This window comes from Microcebus murinus, chromosome 3 (genome assembly GCF_040939455.1).
Source record: "Microcebus murinus isolate Inina chromosome 3, M.murinus_Inina_mat1.0, whole genome shotgun sequence".
Taxonomy (NCBI): Eukaryota; Metazoa; Chordata; class Mammalia; order Primates; family Cheirogaleidae; genus Microcebus; species Microcebus murinus.
Genome location: NC_134106.1, coordinates 85,445,734 through 85,460,764, shown reverse-complemented (window position 1 = coordinate 85,460,764; position 15,031 = coordinate 85,445,734). Strand labels below are relative to the sequence as shown.

General features: G+C 39.7%; 1 long non-coding RNA gene across 1 annotated transcript in view; it reads left to right on the top strand.

The window, feature by feature from the left end:
- Positions 1-6,543: 6,543 nt before the first annotated feature.
- The window catches only part of LOC109730620 (uncharacterized), a 32,807-nt gene continuing 24,319 nt past the window's right edge, over positions 6,544-15,031 (top strand). The window contains exons 1-2 of the long non-coding RNA XR_012918509.1: positions 6,544-6,750; positions 7,388-7,486. This is a non-coding gene — a long non-coding RNA (uncharacterized LOC109730620). The remainder of the gene's footprint in view (positions 6,751-7,387; positions 7,487-15,031) is intronic.

Here is a 15,031-nt window from a genome sequence, read left to right as displayed (position 1 = left end):
TAACTTCGGGCAAGTTAATTGGACACTTACTAGCTTCTTGCTGAAAGACTGACTTTGGCTAGTTCTGTGTGATAAAGAATTTGTCTGGTCTTTGTCACCTTTTCCTGGGTGGAAGCCTCTAAACCCTTGAAATTTTGTGAGTGAGAAGAACGTCTGTTATTCATGCAAGGCCTGCTAGTTGCTGCTAAGGAGAGGAGCAGGAGACCCAGGATGGAAAGATCAACCATGCTGGAAAGATCAACCATGTATTAATAATTAGAGGGCTGGGATCTGGGGCCACATGATATTCATCCAACCTCAGGGAGGAAGGAGGCTGGAGATTGACAGATTTCATTCATGTGGCTAATAATTCTATCAATCATGCCTATTGAGAAACAAAAACAAAATCCTAACCCCCCCTCCCCAACTGATTGAACTGACCCCTCTTGGCCAAAGGGATCCCAGAGAAACCTTAAAACCTGAAATCCCAGACATGAGAGGATGGGAGGTCAGACACGCCTCATTATACCCCTATCCTTGTTAACTGCCATTAGGTTTTCTTTACTAATGGTTAAAGAGAACCAGCCTTTTGGGAAGACTTGCTTTTTGCTGATTTCAACTATCCACCTAATGCTGCTCCTCTCTTTTTGTGATTGTGGCACTACAGCTGGCCATCATTCCTTCCTGATAAGAGGCCACTGACCATGGAGTGGTTCTGGCCAGTCTATAGAAGATGTACAGTGAGGGGTTTTGTGTCCTCTGTTTCACCTGTTGATGTCAGAGGGCTGAAAACTCCACCCTCGGATGATGCTAAGGCCATCATTTTTGGAAAATGGGTCCCATGAAGGAGCATGAAGATCGATTGTGCATGTGGATGTTTTTCCTTTCATAAATACTCATGACTTCTTCTACAGCTTGTTAAATATGTATATATGGCCACCCTGCTCAGCATAAATTCCTGTTCCTGTTCCACGTTTCCCTTGAAGTGCATGCTCTTGGCATCTGCCCAAGACTATGGCTTCCCAGCTGTCAGAATGGCCACCCTACAGGCAGCAACCCTTTATGAGAAATAAAGCTCTGCTTTCCTCATTTATGAACCTTGTCATTCTCTAGGTGATGCTATATAATGAAACCCCAATAAAAACTCTGGACACTGAAGCCTCGGCAAGCTTCCCTTGTGACTACATACTCTATGTGTATTGTTACATATCAGTTGGCCGGTGGGGTGATGCACACTGACTCCTCAGGGGAATAAGACCAGAAGCTTCACATTTGGGACCCTCCCACACGTCACCCTATGTGTCCCTGTTTTGGACTTCCTGATTTGCATCTTTGTACTTACAATAAAACTTCAGTCATAAGTGTGGGACTCACCTATGTTCCATGTGTCATTCTAGTGAGTTAACGAACAGGAGGGCATAGAGAAACCTCTGTATTTATATTCAGTTGGTCAGAAGTAAAAGTGAAGCTTACGGCCATTGGAGACTGTGAATCTAACATATAAATCTGGTCTAAGTTTAGGCAGTGAAAGAAGTCATTTCAGCTAGTGACTTCTTCACTCTAAAATTAAAAAAATAATAATAATAAATATCTGATAAGCACTATAGTCTAGTGCAGCGGTTCTCAATGTGTGGTTGCTGCAGGGGCAGCATTGGGATTGCCGGGGAGCTGGTTAGACATGCAGAACCTCAGCTGCCACCCAAGCCTTCCGCATCAGGAACTCCAAGGGTGGGGCCCGGAACTTCGTGTTTTCACATGCCCTCCAGGTGGTCCTGATGTGCTCTTAAGTTTTAGAACAATTGCTGCAGCTGTTAGAGAATCTAGGCTGGATAGCCTTCGTTTGAATGACTGTCCCACAATGGATTATCTCCGCAGCATTGGACAGAGGTTGCTTAACCTCTCTGGGCTTTGGTTTCTTATCTGTAAAGATGGAGATAGTAATGGGATATCCCCAACCCTGCCATGGGGTTGTTTTGAGGGATGAATGACTTCATACATGTAAAGCATTTAGAGTAAGAACTGGGACATTGAGGGCTTTACAAGTGTTTGTTGTCTACAAACAAGAATTATCTACAAAACAAGAATGATACTACTTGTCCTATGGTGATGATGAAATAATAGAAAGTATGTAATATACTTCCTGAAACATATTACATGATTAACTAATGATTGTTGTTTTGAGTATGTACAACTTCAACTCATTTAAGACATACAGCAAATGTCATAATTATTTTCTTGAAAAATAACTAGAGGTTATTTATAATCAAGCTGCCTGGAATTTCCATAAGAGGAACAAACTATATTGTCCCTCACCCCTTGCCAAGTCAAGGGGATTTCTATACTATGTTACTAAGTGAGTAATTACATTAGATATTAGTAATTCTATTAGAAATGCCCTCCTGGACACTGACTGCAAACTAATACTGAGGAGAAAACTGCAATTTTTTCCTTATCAAGGTGCAACTGGCTGTTTAAGATGAAGAAATTCGTGTGTTTCTGTTTTAATCACCACCTGTGATATTCTTTATGGTGTTTCATGATTATTTTAAGGAGAGATTGCTCTAGTTACTATATAATGCTTTCCAGTGAAAAAATATTTTTGTTTTATTTTCTCCTTGTGCAAATGCAATGCTTCTCAAAGACTATTCCACAGAACCATCCGCATTAAAATCCACTGGGTTGCTTATGGTTAAAAACAAAATAAAACAAAGTATATTGTCAATTTGCATGAATGAAAACCTCGGGTATGTATGCTAAAGTTTGAGAACTGTGGTTTTCATTGTTTTTTTTTTTGAATAACAGAATATTAGAAAACAAAACAAAATAAAAAACTAAAACTCTAAGAGGTGTTTAAAGACTAATAGGGATAAAGTTGAAGAAGACATAAATTCATTAGACATGGGAACTAGCGTGCAGCAGAAGGGAAACATATCAATCAGAGAGTCCACCAAAGCCTGGACCTGTCATTACAGAGATGACGCAGGCTCCTCTTGTGAACTTAACTACAGAGCAAGACTGTTCCAGCTCTCAGGACTGAGACCTGTTGAGTTTTGTCTGCACAAATTTCTGTAACTCTCTGATTACATCTGTGCACGGCAGGACACATCAGGCTCCCAGCTCACCATTCTTGAGGGGAATATTCATCTTTTAATGATCTGTTTTGAGTGCAAACACATGCCTTGTGACCTGCCTGCCACTTTAGAAACATAGTACAAAGGAATTCTCTTGTTTCTACAAGTCTCCTAAAGGCCAGGCATGTCAGTAGAATCCAGAGATAAAAGTTCTCCCTCCTTTCAATATACAAGAAAGCAAAGATAATCTTCTGCTGTTCTCATGGGTCCAGTAATGAGACTTTTTTTTCCCTTGGACAGGTGCAGTGAACAAAATGCACTTAGAGAAAGAGACATGTGCTCACATAAGAAGAGACTTATCTATACTAAAGAGACTTAGTGATTTCTAAATAATTCATAGTTAAAAATAGGAAAAACAGATGACTCGATCCTCAGTTCACAAAGCTCCTGTTAGAGTTTTGTTACCATGAAATCTTTTTATTAGCCCTGTTGAAATGGAACTTGTCAATGCTTATCTAATTCTCTTCCCTGCCATTCCTCCAGGGAAGGTACCAGTTAGCTATAAAATAGGAGTCGATACAGAAAATGAAACTGTCTGAACATTGCACAAGATGTGCCATTGGTCATAGAATAAATGGGAATTATTTCTGGGGTAATCTGCCATCAGAAGATGGAGAATAAAAATGAGATGTTAGAGGCCAGTGGTGTGTGTGTGTGTGTGTTGATGTGGGTGGGGGGAGGTAGAAAGGTTGGGGGAACAGTAGGGCTACTGTATACAAGTTGGCCCATTAAGTGATCTGAAACATTCCTGCTTCCAAGACACCTACAAATATCTGAAAAAAAAAAAAAGTAACAAATATACTTTTAAATGTAGAGGTGAGCTTGTAAGAAAGTAAGGGGAATTTTCAAGGGCCAAAAGCAAGGGGAAAATTACAAACACCAGTGGTCAGTGATCACCAAACCATAGCTACTATGGGAATTTTGCCAAGCTCAATGACCAGGAAGCATATATGTAATGACCATAAAAAGGGAAATCATGTACCCAATCAAGAAGGAAGATTGGAATTGAGACCCTGCATTAGGCCCAGGGTTAGGAAGGTATAACCCTTGAAGGAAGCCTCAAATAATGAGCACTTAGTCATTGATGGAGGAAATAAGCAAGCTTATCTATCACAGTTCGGGCTTAGTGGGACAAAACAAAACAAAACAAAACAAAACAAATCCATAACCTACTTGAGAATTTGGACTTCACAAAATTTCCATGAAGATGGGTTTAAAGTTTGAATTTACATTGTTTTATGATCCTAAATCCTCCAAATGGAAAAATTAACACAATAGGCTAGAAACCCCATTGAAGTGCTCACACCAGCCAATGCGCACCTTATTTGTAGTCCTACCTTCTTATCGCAGGTGGTCTGTATCCCCATACATACAACTCTATTGAAAATGTACTCACAATCCAAGATTATAAGGCATATGAGGTCACAAGCTGCAATGAGCAAGCATCAACGCAAACGAATGGCAGGAGGTTACTCCAAGGGCTTCAGATAATAAGAGTACTATAGACAGAAACTATAAAATAAGTATGCTTTAAAATAACAAAATTTAAAACAGAATAACTTGAGAAATGAACCAGATACTATCAGCCAAGACTAGGCACAACTGATAAGAGAATGTTAAGAGCAAGGAAGCTTAGTTTTTGGAGTTTCTCCATGACTTAATAATAGCCTATGTCTTTGACTAAGTTATTTAATTTATTTCTGTATAAACTGACTGATACTTAAGATCTCATCTTTAGCCTCTTGTTTTTCCTGTCTCCAGGCAGAGACTATCCAATCACTTTCTCCTTAGTTTGACAGGCCCATGATGCAACTGTGCTTGGTACCCACCTCTCTGGCAGAGAGAAGTGACAAGAAGGCCACTACAAAGGCTGGCAGAACCGGGAACCAGGTGGAGGGTGGAGACAACTGTCTGTGCTCACTTCTTTCATCAACCCCTGCTTGCAGACACCTGGGCCACTGGGAATCCTAGTTGTTATTCTAACAACCAAAGGACCCAGGTCAGCAAAGCACATGCTTTGCTTGCTAGTTTTTCTTAGACAGATATTTCCACTTTTAGAACATGGATCTCATGTGTACAGATTAGAGTTCTTTGTTATGTATATGATTAAAATTAGTGCAATTATGAGATTGGATTCTGTTTACCATGATTTCAGTACCAGTTAGACTCAGAGTGTGGCAGGTAGAGGTGACAACAGACAAGATTACCCAGGACACCTACTGATGGGTAGGCCATGTCTGTGCTGCAGACACTTACCTCCAGGTGTTTACCTAAAGAATGTTATGGGAGATCCAGGTAATTTTCATATGGGTAGAAATTAACCCGCAGTAACCACATAGCCATACACTTATTTCCAGACCTTTTATTGTCCCAATTATTCTGAGGGAAAGGAAATAAGAAAATCATGTCCTTTCACCATCCTCCTGTAATTAAGGCATTTAGTAATGTGCATGGGGACCAGCCACTATTAGCAGATTTGAAAGAAAGGCTGTTAAATCACTTCTCAGATAGGAAGTTCATGTTGGATGACAGAATACCTTTTTCTTGCCTGAGAAAATGACACTTCTCAGAAATGTGTAGAGACATGAATTGTCACAGGGAGTTACTTCCCTAGTAATTGCTGTCTTTGTGAGAGGTCAACCTGAACAACTTTTAATAGACTCAGTCTTGATGAGAGTGTATGCAGGCAAGAGGATTTTCTAAGTCAATGCAGTATTTTATAAAGGGTATTTGTTGTGGGATTTTCAACAGTGAATTGCTGATTCACATTAGCTAAGCTCAAAATAAAACTGCATTATGAAAGAACATAGACAAGGTGGGGATTCTATATATATCACTGGAAGCTGTTTGGGAGAGTGTTGCTATTTTTTCAAGATATTGCATGACTTTTATTTTTAATGTCAATTACATGTCTTAATTTTGAATTTTATACAACTTTCAGCATGCCTTGCAATTACTCAGATAACATACTAAATTTCCACAGAAACAAAAATTTCTTGTGCTACTATTTATACTTCTACTCTTGCATGAACTAGGATTAAAATGGTTGACATCGTTTAATATTTATTGACCATCATATTCTTAGATAGCTCAAAAAAAAAAACAACAAAAAAAACCCACAATTCTTTGAGGCCAGAAAAGAAGTCTTACTCTTTGGCTTTGTGGGAAGTTGCAATATGGAGTTGATACTCGTGGCCCCACAACTGGCTGATCTGGACTTGGTGTCTGAGAGTAAAATTCGCTTTTAGACTAAGTATCTTTCATGATCCACAGAAAGTGGGCTCCTGTGCAAGGCAGACACATTTCTGTCCTCTCTCAGCCTTGTATAACTGCCAAGCAGAGGTTCCATCTGTGACTCTTGGAATGTTGCCCCTAGCCACTAGCCAGGCTATGAGGAAGTAACCTCACAAAGACCAACACCTGTCATGGAACCATAGAACACGGGCTTTGCTGACCATCAGCTGAGACCAGCAGCCCAGGGTCTGCCATCTCTTCCCTGCATGACCAGGCCTTCAGGGCTCAGGCAGGGAGCGCTCTCCAGTGGCTTCCCCTACCCTGCCCTGTCTGTCTCATCAGCTCATCTTGGAAGTGCGACGATGTTCCCAATGATGTCAGGACACTGGGCTTCACTTTCTCATGGGTAGAGTCCCAATTTGTTAAAACAACCCATCCACATTGTCCTTGATTACCCTCTACCTTCCTCCATCCCTAAGGCCAAGGCCATATCTAGTCCAGGTTTGCCTCCTGGTCTCCTGAAGGAGACCAGGCCCTCTTCACCTCCTCACTTGCACACAGCCCCGAACTCTCCCTAATTGGACTTTTGCCCTTCTAGGCAGTCTGTAAGATTCCTACATCCAGGCTCCAGCTCCTGGTGTCTGGAGGGGTGTTTAAGTCTTGATTGGCTTGGCCCTGTGGTCCAGGCTCACTCCCTCACTGCAGGATGCCCTGCCCTGGGGGACTGTGCCACCACCCTGTAACGACTGCTTTCCTCTTATGCTTTTTTGATAGGTTTCCCTCAGTAACTCATGATGTGGAGACATTATGGACTAAACTAGTACTAAACATATTTTTAGGTCTCCTGATCATGATTACATTTTAATGCTAAAAAAATTTCATGGAACTCAACAAGTGATTTAATTTTTTGAAGATGTCAATTTTCTCAAATTTTATTTATAAATTTATTGCAACCCCAACAAAAATTTCAGCCAGGTATTTTTGTAGATTTGACAAACGGATTCATATACGCTAATATATATGTGTATATATATTTTTTATAGACTTAGGGGTATAAATCGGTTTTGGTTACATGGATGAATTATATAGGTGATATCCAGGATGTTAGTGTACCAGTCGATGAATAGTGTACGTTGCACCTGGTAAGTAGCTTTCTTCCCATACCTCCCTCCCAGCCTCCCCCTTCCTAGTCTTCAATGTTTGTTTTACCATTCTGCATGCTCCTATGTACCCATAGCTTAGATCCATCTAAAATTGAGAACATATGGTATTTGGTTTTCCTTTCTAGTGTTAATTCACTTAGGATAATGGCCTCCATTATTCCATTCAAATTGCTCAAAAGACATTATTTCATCCTTTATGATGGCTGAGTAGAACTCGATGGTGTATATATACCACATTTCCTTTATCTGCTTCTCAGTTGATGGATGTGTTGGTTGATTCCATATCTTTGCAACTGTGAATTGTGCTGCAATAAACATACAAGTGCAGGTATCTTTTTTTATCTGACTTCTTTTCCTTTGGATAAATGTCCAGTAGAGGGATTGCTGGTTCAAATGGTAGACTTACATTTAGTTCTTCAAGAAATCACCATACTGTTTTCCAAAAAGATTGTACTAAAAAAATTTCCATAACACTATGTAAGCATTCTCTTTTCACCACATCTGTGTCAACATCTATTGTTTTTGACTTTTTAATAATGGCCATTCTGAGAGGGGTATGCTGGTATCCCATTGTGGTTGTAATTTGCCTTTCCCTGATGATAAGTGATTTTGAGCATTTCCTCATATGTTTGTTGGTCATATGTATATGTTTTTAAAAAGCCTGTTCATGTTGTTTGCCCACTTTTTGAGCATTTTCTTATTTGTTTGAGTCCCTTATTGATTCTGGATATTAGATCTTTGTCAGATGTTTAGTTTGTGAATTTTTTCCCATTATGTAGGTTGTCTATTTATTCTGTTGATTATTTCTTTGGATGTGCAGAAGCTTTTTAGTTTAATTAAGTTCCATTTATTTATTTTTGTTTTTGTTGTATTTGCTTTTGGGGTCTTAGTCATGAATTTTTTGCCTAGGACCTGGGCCAATGTCCAGAAGAATCTTTATGAGTTGTGTGGGCATCTTGAAGGCAACAGATATTAGGATTGTGTTTTTTCATCCATTTTACCAATCTCTGTCTTTTATGTGGGCATTTATACCATTTATGTTCAAAGTTAATATTGATATGTGAGACACTATTCCAGTCATCATGTTGATTGTTAACCAGTGCTCTGTATTCTCCAATGTGTTACTGTCTTATAAGCAATATAGGTTTTACACTTTTGAGTGTTTTTATACTTGTGAATATCAACATTTTGTTTCAATGTTTAGTACTCTTTTGAGAATTTCTTATAGGGCTGATCTAGTGGTGACAAATTCCGTTAGTGTTTGATTGCCTAGGAGATACTTTATTTCTCCTTCATTTATGAAACTTAGTTTTCTTGGATATAAAATTCATGGCTGACAGTTATTCTGTTTAAGAAGGCTAAAGATAAGATCACAGTCTCCTCTGACTTGTAAGGTTTCTGCTAAGAAGTCTGCTATGAGTCTGGTAGATTTTCTTTTATAGGCTTTTTGATGTTTGTTTCTCACTATGCTCATGATTTTTATCCTTCACGTTGAATTTAGCTTGTCTGATGTCAGTGTGTCTTGGTGATGCTGTTTTTGCAATGAATCTTCCTGGAGTTCTTTGAGCTTCTTGTATCTGGATGTCTATATATCTAGTGTGGCCAAGGAAATTTTCCTCAATTACTCCTTCAAATAGTTTTTCCAAACATTTTGCTTTTTCTTCTTCTCCCTCAGGGACACCTGTGATTAATAGGTTTGGGTGTTTTACATTGTCCCATATTTCTTGGAGAGTTTGTTCATTTCTTTAATTCTTTTTTCTTTTATTCTTTTATTTATTTTTTTGACTGGGTTAATTTGAAAGCCTTGTCTTCAATCTCTGAAATTCTTTCTTCTGTTTGGTCTAGTCAATTGTAAAAACTTTCCACTGTATTTTCCAATTGCCTAAATGCATCTTTCACTTTCAGAGATCTGTTTTTTTAAAAAATATAACTATTTCTTTAGTGAATTGTCATTCATATCCTGAATTTTTTTTTGTTTCTTTATGTTGGTTTTCAACTTTCTCTTGGATCTCAATAAGCTGACTTGCGATCCATATTTTGAATTCAATATCTGTCATTTAAAAAATTTCCTTTTGGTTAATCCATAGCTGGAGACCTATTGTTGTTCTTTGGGGGCATTGAACAGCCTGTTTTTCATGTTGCAATGATTCTTATGCAGGTTCCTTCCCATCTGGAGAAACTTTCACTTCTTAATTTTGAATTTACATTCATTTCTTTTTAAATTTTTTATAATTATGTTTTATTTTCCCCCTTGAGGGTATGAATATATTGCATGTTATGTTTGGTCGTTTCTCTTTGATTTGGGGTTCTTTCAGAGGTCCAGGCTCTGTATGAGTTCTTGGTTATAGATAGCCTTTGTGCAGTGACTTTCTCAGATGCTGACTGTAGCAGATATCTACTGAGTATATGAGTAGGTTTGATACTTCCTGCAGTTCTGGAATTGCAGAGGTCTCAGGAAGCTTATCTCATTCTCAACACTGTCCTTTTCTGGGACAAAATATTATATTGGGCTGTGTGTTCCAACCTCCAGGGCCAGTAGGGCACTTACAAGTAAGAGCCAGCTGTAGCAGAGGCTGTGAGTAGGTATCTGAGCTTTGTTTACTCTGAGGGGATCTCTGTTGTCTCAGACAAAGGACTAGTCTGTGGTTGGAAAGCTATCCCAGTCCTTATCACGGCCCTGCACTGAGGTTTGTGACTCTCAGTTCAGTCAAACCTTGTCAGCTATCTTCAGTCCACACTGTCTCTGATGTCAGCAGAAAATGCCTTTCTGTCAGCTCTCTGCCTAAATAGTTTCAGAGCAGAACTTCTGAGGGCTTTGTGGCTTGCCTGTTCTCCTCTGTGGGGAGCACTGATGTTCCATGTGGAGAGGGAGAGGTGCATTGCCTTTAGGTTTGTGCAGAGGAGCACCCACTGTGATGTTGCTGGCAATTTGGGTCAACTGAAATGTTCAAGATGCTAACGGTGATGGACTAGGTTAGGTAACCCTCAGCCCTCAGGGCCCTGGAATGGCATGCTTGAGTCTTGGGGGGATCAAATCAAGACCAGGCTGGTGAACTTATGCTCCAGCCTTCCTGGTTTTAGGTGCTGGCTGTTATAGGGAGAGGTCGGGTGATCCTCTAGTCTGGCATAGTGCTCAGGCAGAGGAAGGGTGGATGCACTGTGAGCCTACCCCTGGGTAGGTGGGCCCCTCTCAGGGAGATTAGTGGAATCAGACAGCTGTAGGGTACACAAGCCCCTCCCCTCAGCAGTGACGGCAGTATCTGTCCTTTGGGCAGGAAAAATCACCTGTATCCCCATCTCCCTCCTTGGCTCTGCAACAGCATAGGTGGTGGAGGAAGCCCAGATTGTTGTGTGCTGGGCCCCTAGAATGATTTCAGGCTGCTGCTGATATGCTGTGTGTGTTGGGGGGTGTCGAGCTGTGCCACAGACTTGCCTCCAGGGAGGTCAGGCTCCTCACCATATAGGCAGGGCAGCTGGGAGAAGAGACTGCTCACCTTCTCTCTCCATGGCCTTGGGGTGCACAGAAGCACAAGGATTCCCAGATCCCTCGCGGCCTGGTTGTAGTAGCAGCAACAGAGGAAGCTCATACTGCTGTGTGCTGGGCTCCCGGAATTGCTGCAGCCCACTGCTGAAATGCTCCAGCAGGGGAGGGGCAGTTGTGCCACAGACTTGTCTCTAGGGAGGGCAGGTTTCTCTCAGCAGAGGCTGCTGGGTTGCAGATTGCTCATCCTGCTCTCCCTCAGCAGTGGCTGCAGTTTCTGTCTTTGGGCTGCACATGAGTGCCTTCTCTCCCCTGCTTCTCCAGTGGCCCTGCAGTTGTGGCTGCAGTAGCATAGGTGGTGGCCCCAGAGCAGGACAGACAGACACCCGTGGGGACTGTGCTCTCTGCATGGTTCAGGGTTCAGAAGACTGTAGGACCCTGCTGCTTGTCAGGTTTCTAATGCTTGTAGGGCTTCCCTTGAATACAAGCAATGTTTCTGTGTACCCTCTGGGAAGTTCCTTGCCTCAGTCTTGTGGTCCCACGAGGGCTTGGGGGTGGGACAGGGTCCCAAATGTCCCTGGCAGAAGGATGGAAACCCAGGAATCTTTCACTTGGGCATTCCTGGCATCGAAGAGGTTCTCCTGTCTTCCTGCTGACCCTGGCTGAATAGGGCATTGGTCTTCATTCTTCTCTACTTTTTCAGCCTCTGTAGCTTCTCTGTTGGAATTTGGGGTTCTCTTTTTGACTATCTATTCAAAGCATGAAAATCTACGCCCTAATTTTAATTTCTCTCTGTAGGAGCATACTAGCTGTAACTAGTTAGCCATCTTGAACTGGAACCTCAAGTTATTTAATTTTCTTAGCCTGAATGCCCCATTGTTAAAATGGGAAGAATACTGATGTGATTGCATTTTAAAGAAGTGTGAAGGGTCAGCCACAGGAAGCTGCTTTTAGTTTTTAAATAAATGTTTACTCCAAGCCTGAGATAAACTTCACAGTATCCCTAGTTGCTGCATAAAATGTCACTGCCAGGTATTGAAGATTCTCTTCCTGAACTACATTACATCACGATAACTGTTATATTACAGACTGTTTTCTCACACAGTCTTTTCTTCTGCTTGTGAATAGCTAGAGTTGATTTGGAATTTTTGTATTTAGTTTTATATTTTATATGTCATTTTTACTGCCATTTGCCAGTGTTATTCATTTTAAGAATTTAAATCTGCAGGCTTCACATCACTGCTGAATATCAAATATTTTTATCCGGCTGCTAAACTCGAGCTTCTGTTTGGAACCCTTAGCTTCTATTTGATTTCACTCTCATGACTTCCAGATTTTCCCTTGCTCTCAACTTTCTCCAGGCTTGCAAACACCTGCTGGGACATTGGGTGTCGGCTTTCAGATGGTTTCATGCTTTTCAAGTGGTTTCTGGTGGTCTACTAGAAAGCCAATGAACTAAAGCAAGTGAGTTGTTGCCCCTCTGGTGTCTAATAGAATTCCATCTCCTACCAGGGTAAATTGCGCTGTTCACTTATAAAAGAGTGTTTAAAGCTGCTGTTTGGGATGAAGACTTAAAAGATCAAAAACATGGGACCCATTAAGGATCAACATGCAGTGGTATAATATTGAGACTTAATAAAGGAAGGAAATTTTAACACCTGTTACAATATACATGGACCTCGAGGAGATTATGCTGAGAGAAACAGGCCAGCCACAAAGTATTGTGTGATTTCACTTGTATGAAGTACCTAGAGTAGTGAAATTCATAGTGACAGAAGTGGAATGTGGTTGCCAGGAGCTAGTGACGAGGGGAAATTGAGAGTGTTGTTTAATCGAAACATAGTTTTAGTTTGGGATGATGAATACCTTCCAGAGGGGGATGGTGGAGATGATTGTACAACAATGTGAATGTACTTAAAGCTGTCGAATTGTGTACTTAAAAAAGGTTAACAGGGTAAATTTTATGTTATATATCTTTTGCCACAATTTTTAAAAAAACAAGACTCATTAAGGTTAGTTTTTTCTTTATTCTTTGAACTTTGTTTTGAGATAATTGTAGATTCACGTGCAGTTGTAAGAAATAATACTGGGAGATCCCTTGTACCCTTTCCCCAGATTCTTCTTGTGAAAACAGTTTGCAAAATCATAGTAAAATATCACAACCAGAACATTTCCATCACCATGGTATCACTGGTATTGTTCTATAGTGAAATCCCACTCCCTACTCTTCCCACCCACCCCACCATTGGCAACAATATTCTGTGCTCTATTTCTGTAGTTTTGTCATTTTGAGTATGCTATATAAGTGGAATCATACATTATGTGGCCTTTTACATTTGGCTTTTTCCACTTAGGTAAAATTCCCTAGAGATTAATAGTTTGTTCCTTGTTATTGCTGAATAGTATTCTCGAATATGGACATACCATAGTTTTTTTTTTAACAATTTACCCACTGAAGGCCATGTAGGTGGTTTCCATTTTTTTGCTATTGCAAGTAAAGATGCAATAAACATTCCCATACAAGGTTTTGTGTGAATATAAATTTGCACCTCTCTGGGATCCAAGCTTGCAATTGCTGAGACATGTGATCACTGCATGCTTAATTTCATAAGAAACATTTTTATAAAATGTCTTTTGTTCTTTTGGGTAGATGCCCAGTAATGGGATTACTAGATCAAATGGTAGTTCTACTTGTAGCTCTTTGAGGTATCTCCATATTGCTTTCTACAGAGGTTGTACTAGTTTGCAGTCCTACCAGCAGTGTAGGAGTGTTCCTATCTTTCTACTAAGTGACGTATCACAAGAATGGAAAAACAAGCACCACATGTACTCACCATCAAATTGGTATTAACTGATCACATTTAAGTGCACCTATAGTAATAACATTCATCGGGTGTTGGGCACATGGGAGGGGGTAGAGGAGTGGCATATACATACCTAATAGTGCATTGTGCACTGTCTGGAGGATGGACATGCTTGAAGCTCTGACCCAAGTGGGGCAAAGGCAATGTATGTAACCTAAACATTTGTACCCCCATGATATACTGAAATAAAAAAAATTTTAAAAGAATAATCTCATAAGAAACTGCCAAACTTTTTTCAGAGTGACTCTATCATTTTATAATTTTACCAGTGATTGTGCAAGTGATTTATGTTTTCCACATTCTCACCAGAATTTGGTGTTTTCACTGTTTTTTATTTTACCCATTCTAATAGAAGTGTAGTGATATGTCATTGCATTTCTTTGATGATTAATAAAGACGGACATCTTCTCATGTGCTTATTCCCTTTCTGTATATCCTCTTTGGTGAAATGTCTATCCTTGTCTTTTGCCCATTTTCTAATTGTGCTTTTTTTTTTTTATTGTTAGGTTTGAAGATTTGTTAGATAATCTTCAAATTAATCATTTTCACATATGTGGTCTGCAAATATTTTCTCTAAATGTGTAGCTTATCTTTTCATCTTTTCCACAATGTCTTTCCAGACTATAGCTTTATATTTTGATAAGATACAACTTATCAACTTCTTCTTTTGTGGATTATGCTTTTGGTGTCTAAGAACCCTTTGCCTAGTCCTAGCTCCCAACGGTTTTCCATATATGTAAATTATATAGTTTGACTTGTATAAGGTGTAAAGTTTAGATTGAGGTTTGTTTATTTTTTGCCTCTGGATGTCCAACTGTTTTAATCCCTTTTCCCATTTGAATTGCTTTAGCACTTTTGTCAAAAAAGTTGAACATATTTGTGTGGGTATATTTCCTGGTTTTCTATTATGTTCCACTGAAGTTTATGTCTATGCCTCCACAACTACCACACTGTTTTGTTTATGGTAACTACACAGTAGTCCTTAGTATTGAGGAGAGTGATGCTTCCTATTTTATTCTTTATTTTTTTCCTCAAAAGAAACAATTTATTTAGAATAAAACAACTATTTTATTCTTTATTCAAGACTTTTTTGGCTATTCTAGGGACTGTGAATTTCAACACAATTTTTTTTTTAAAGAATACAATGTTTTATATTCACCGATAAACTAAAAGTTCTTT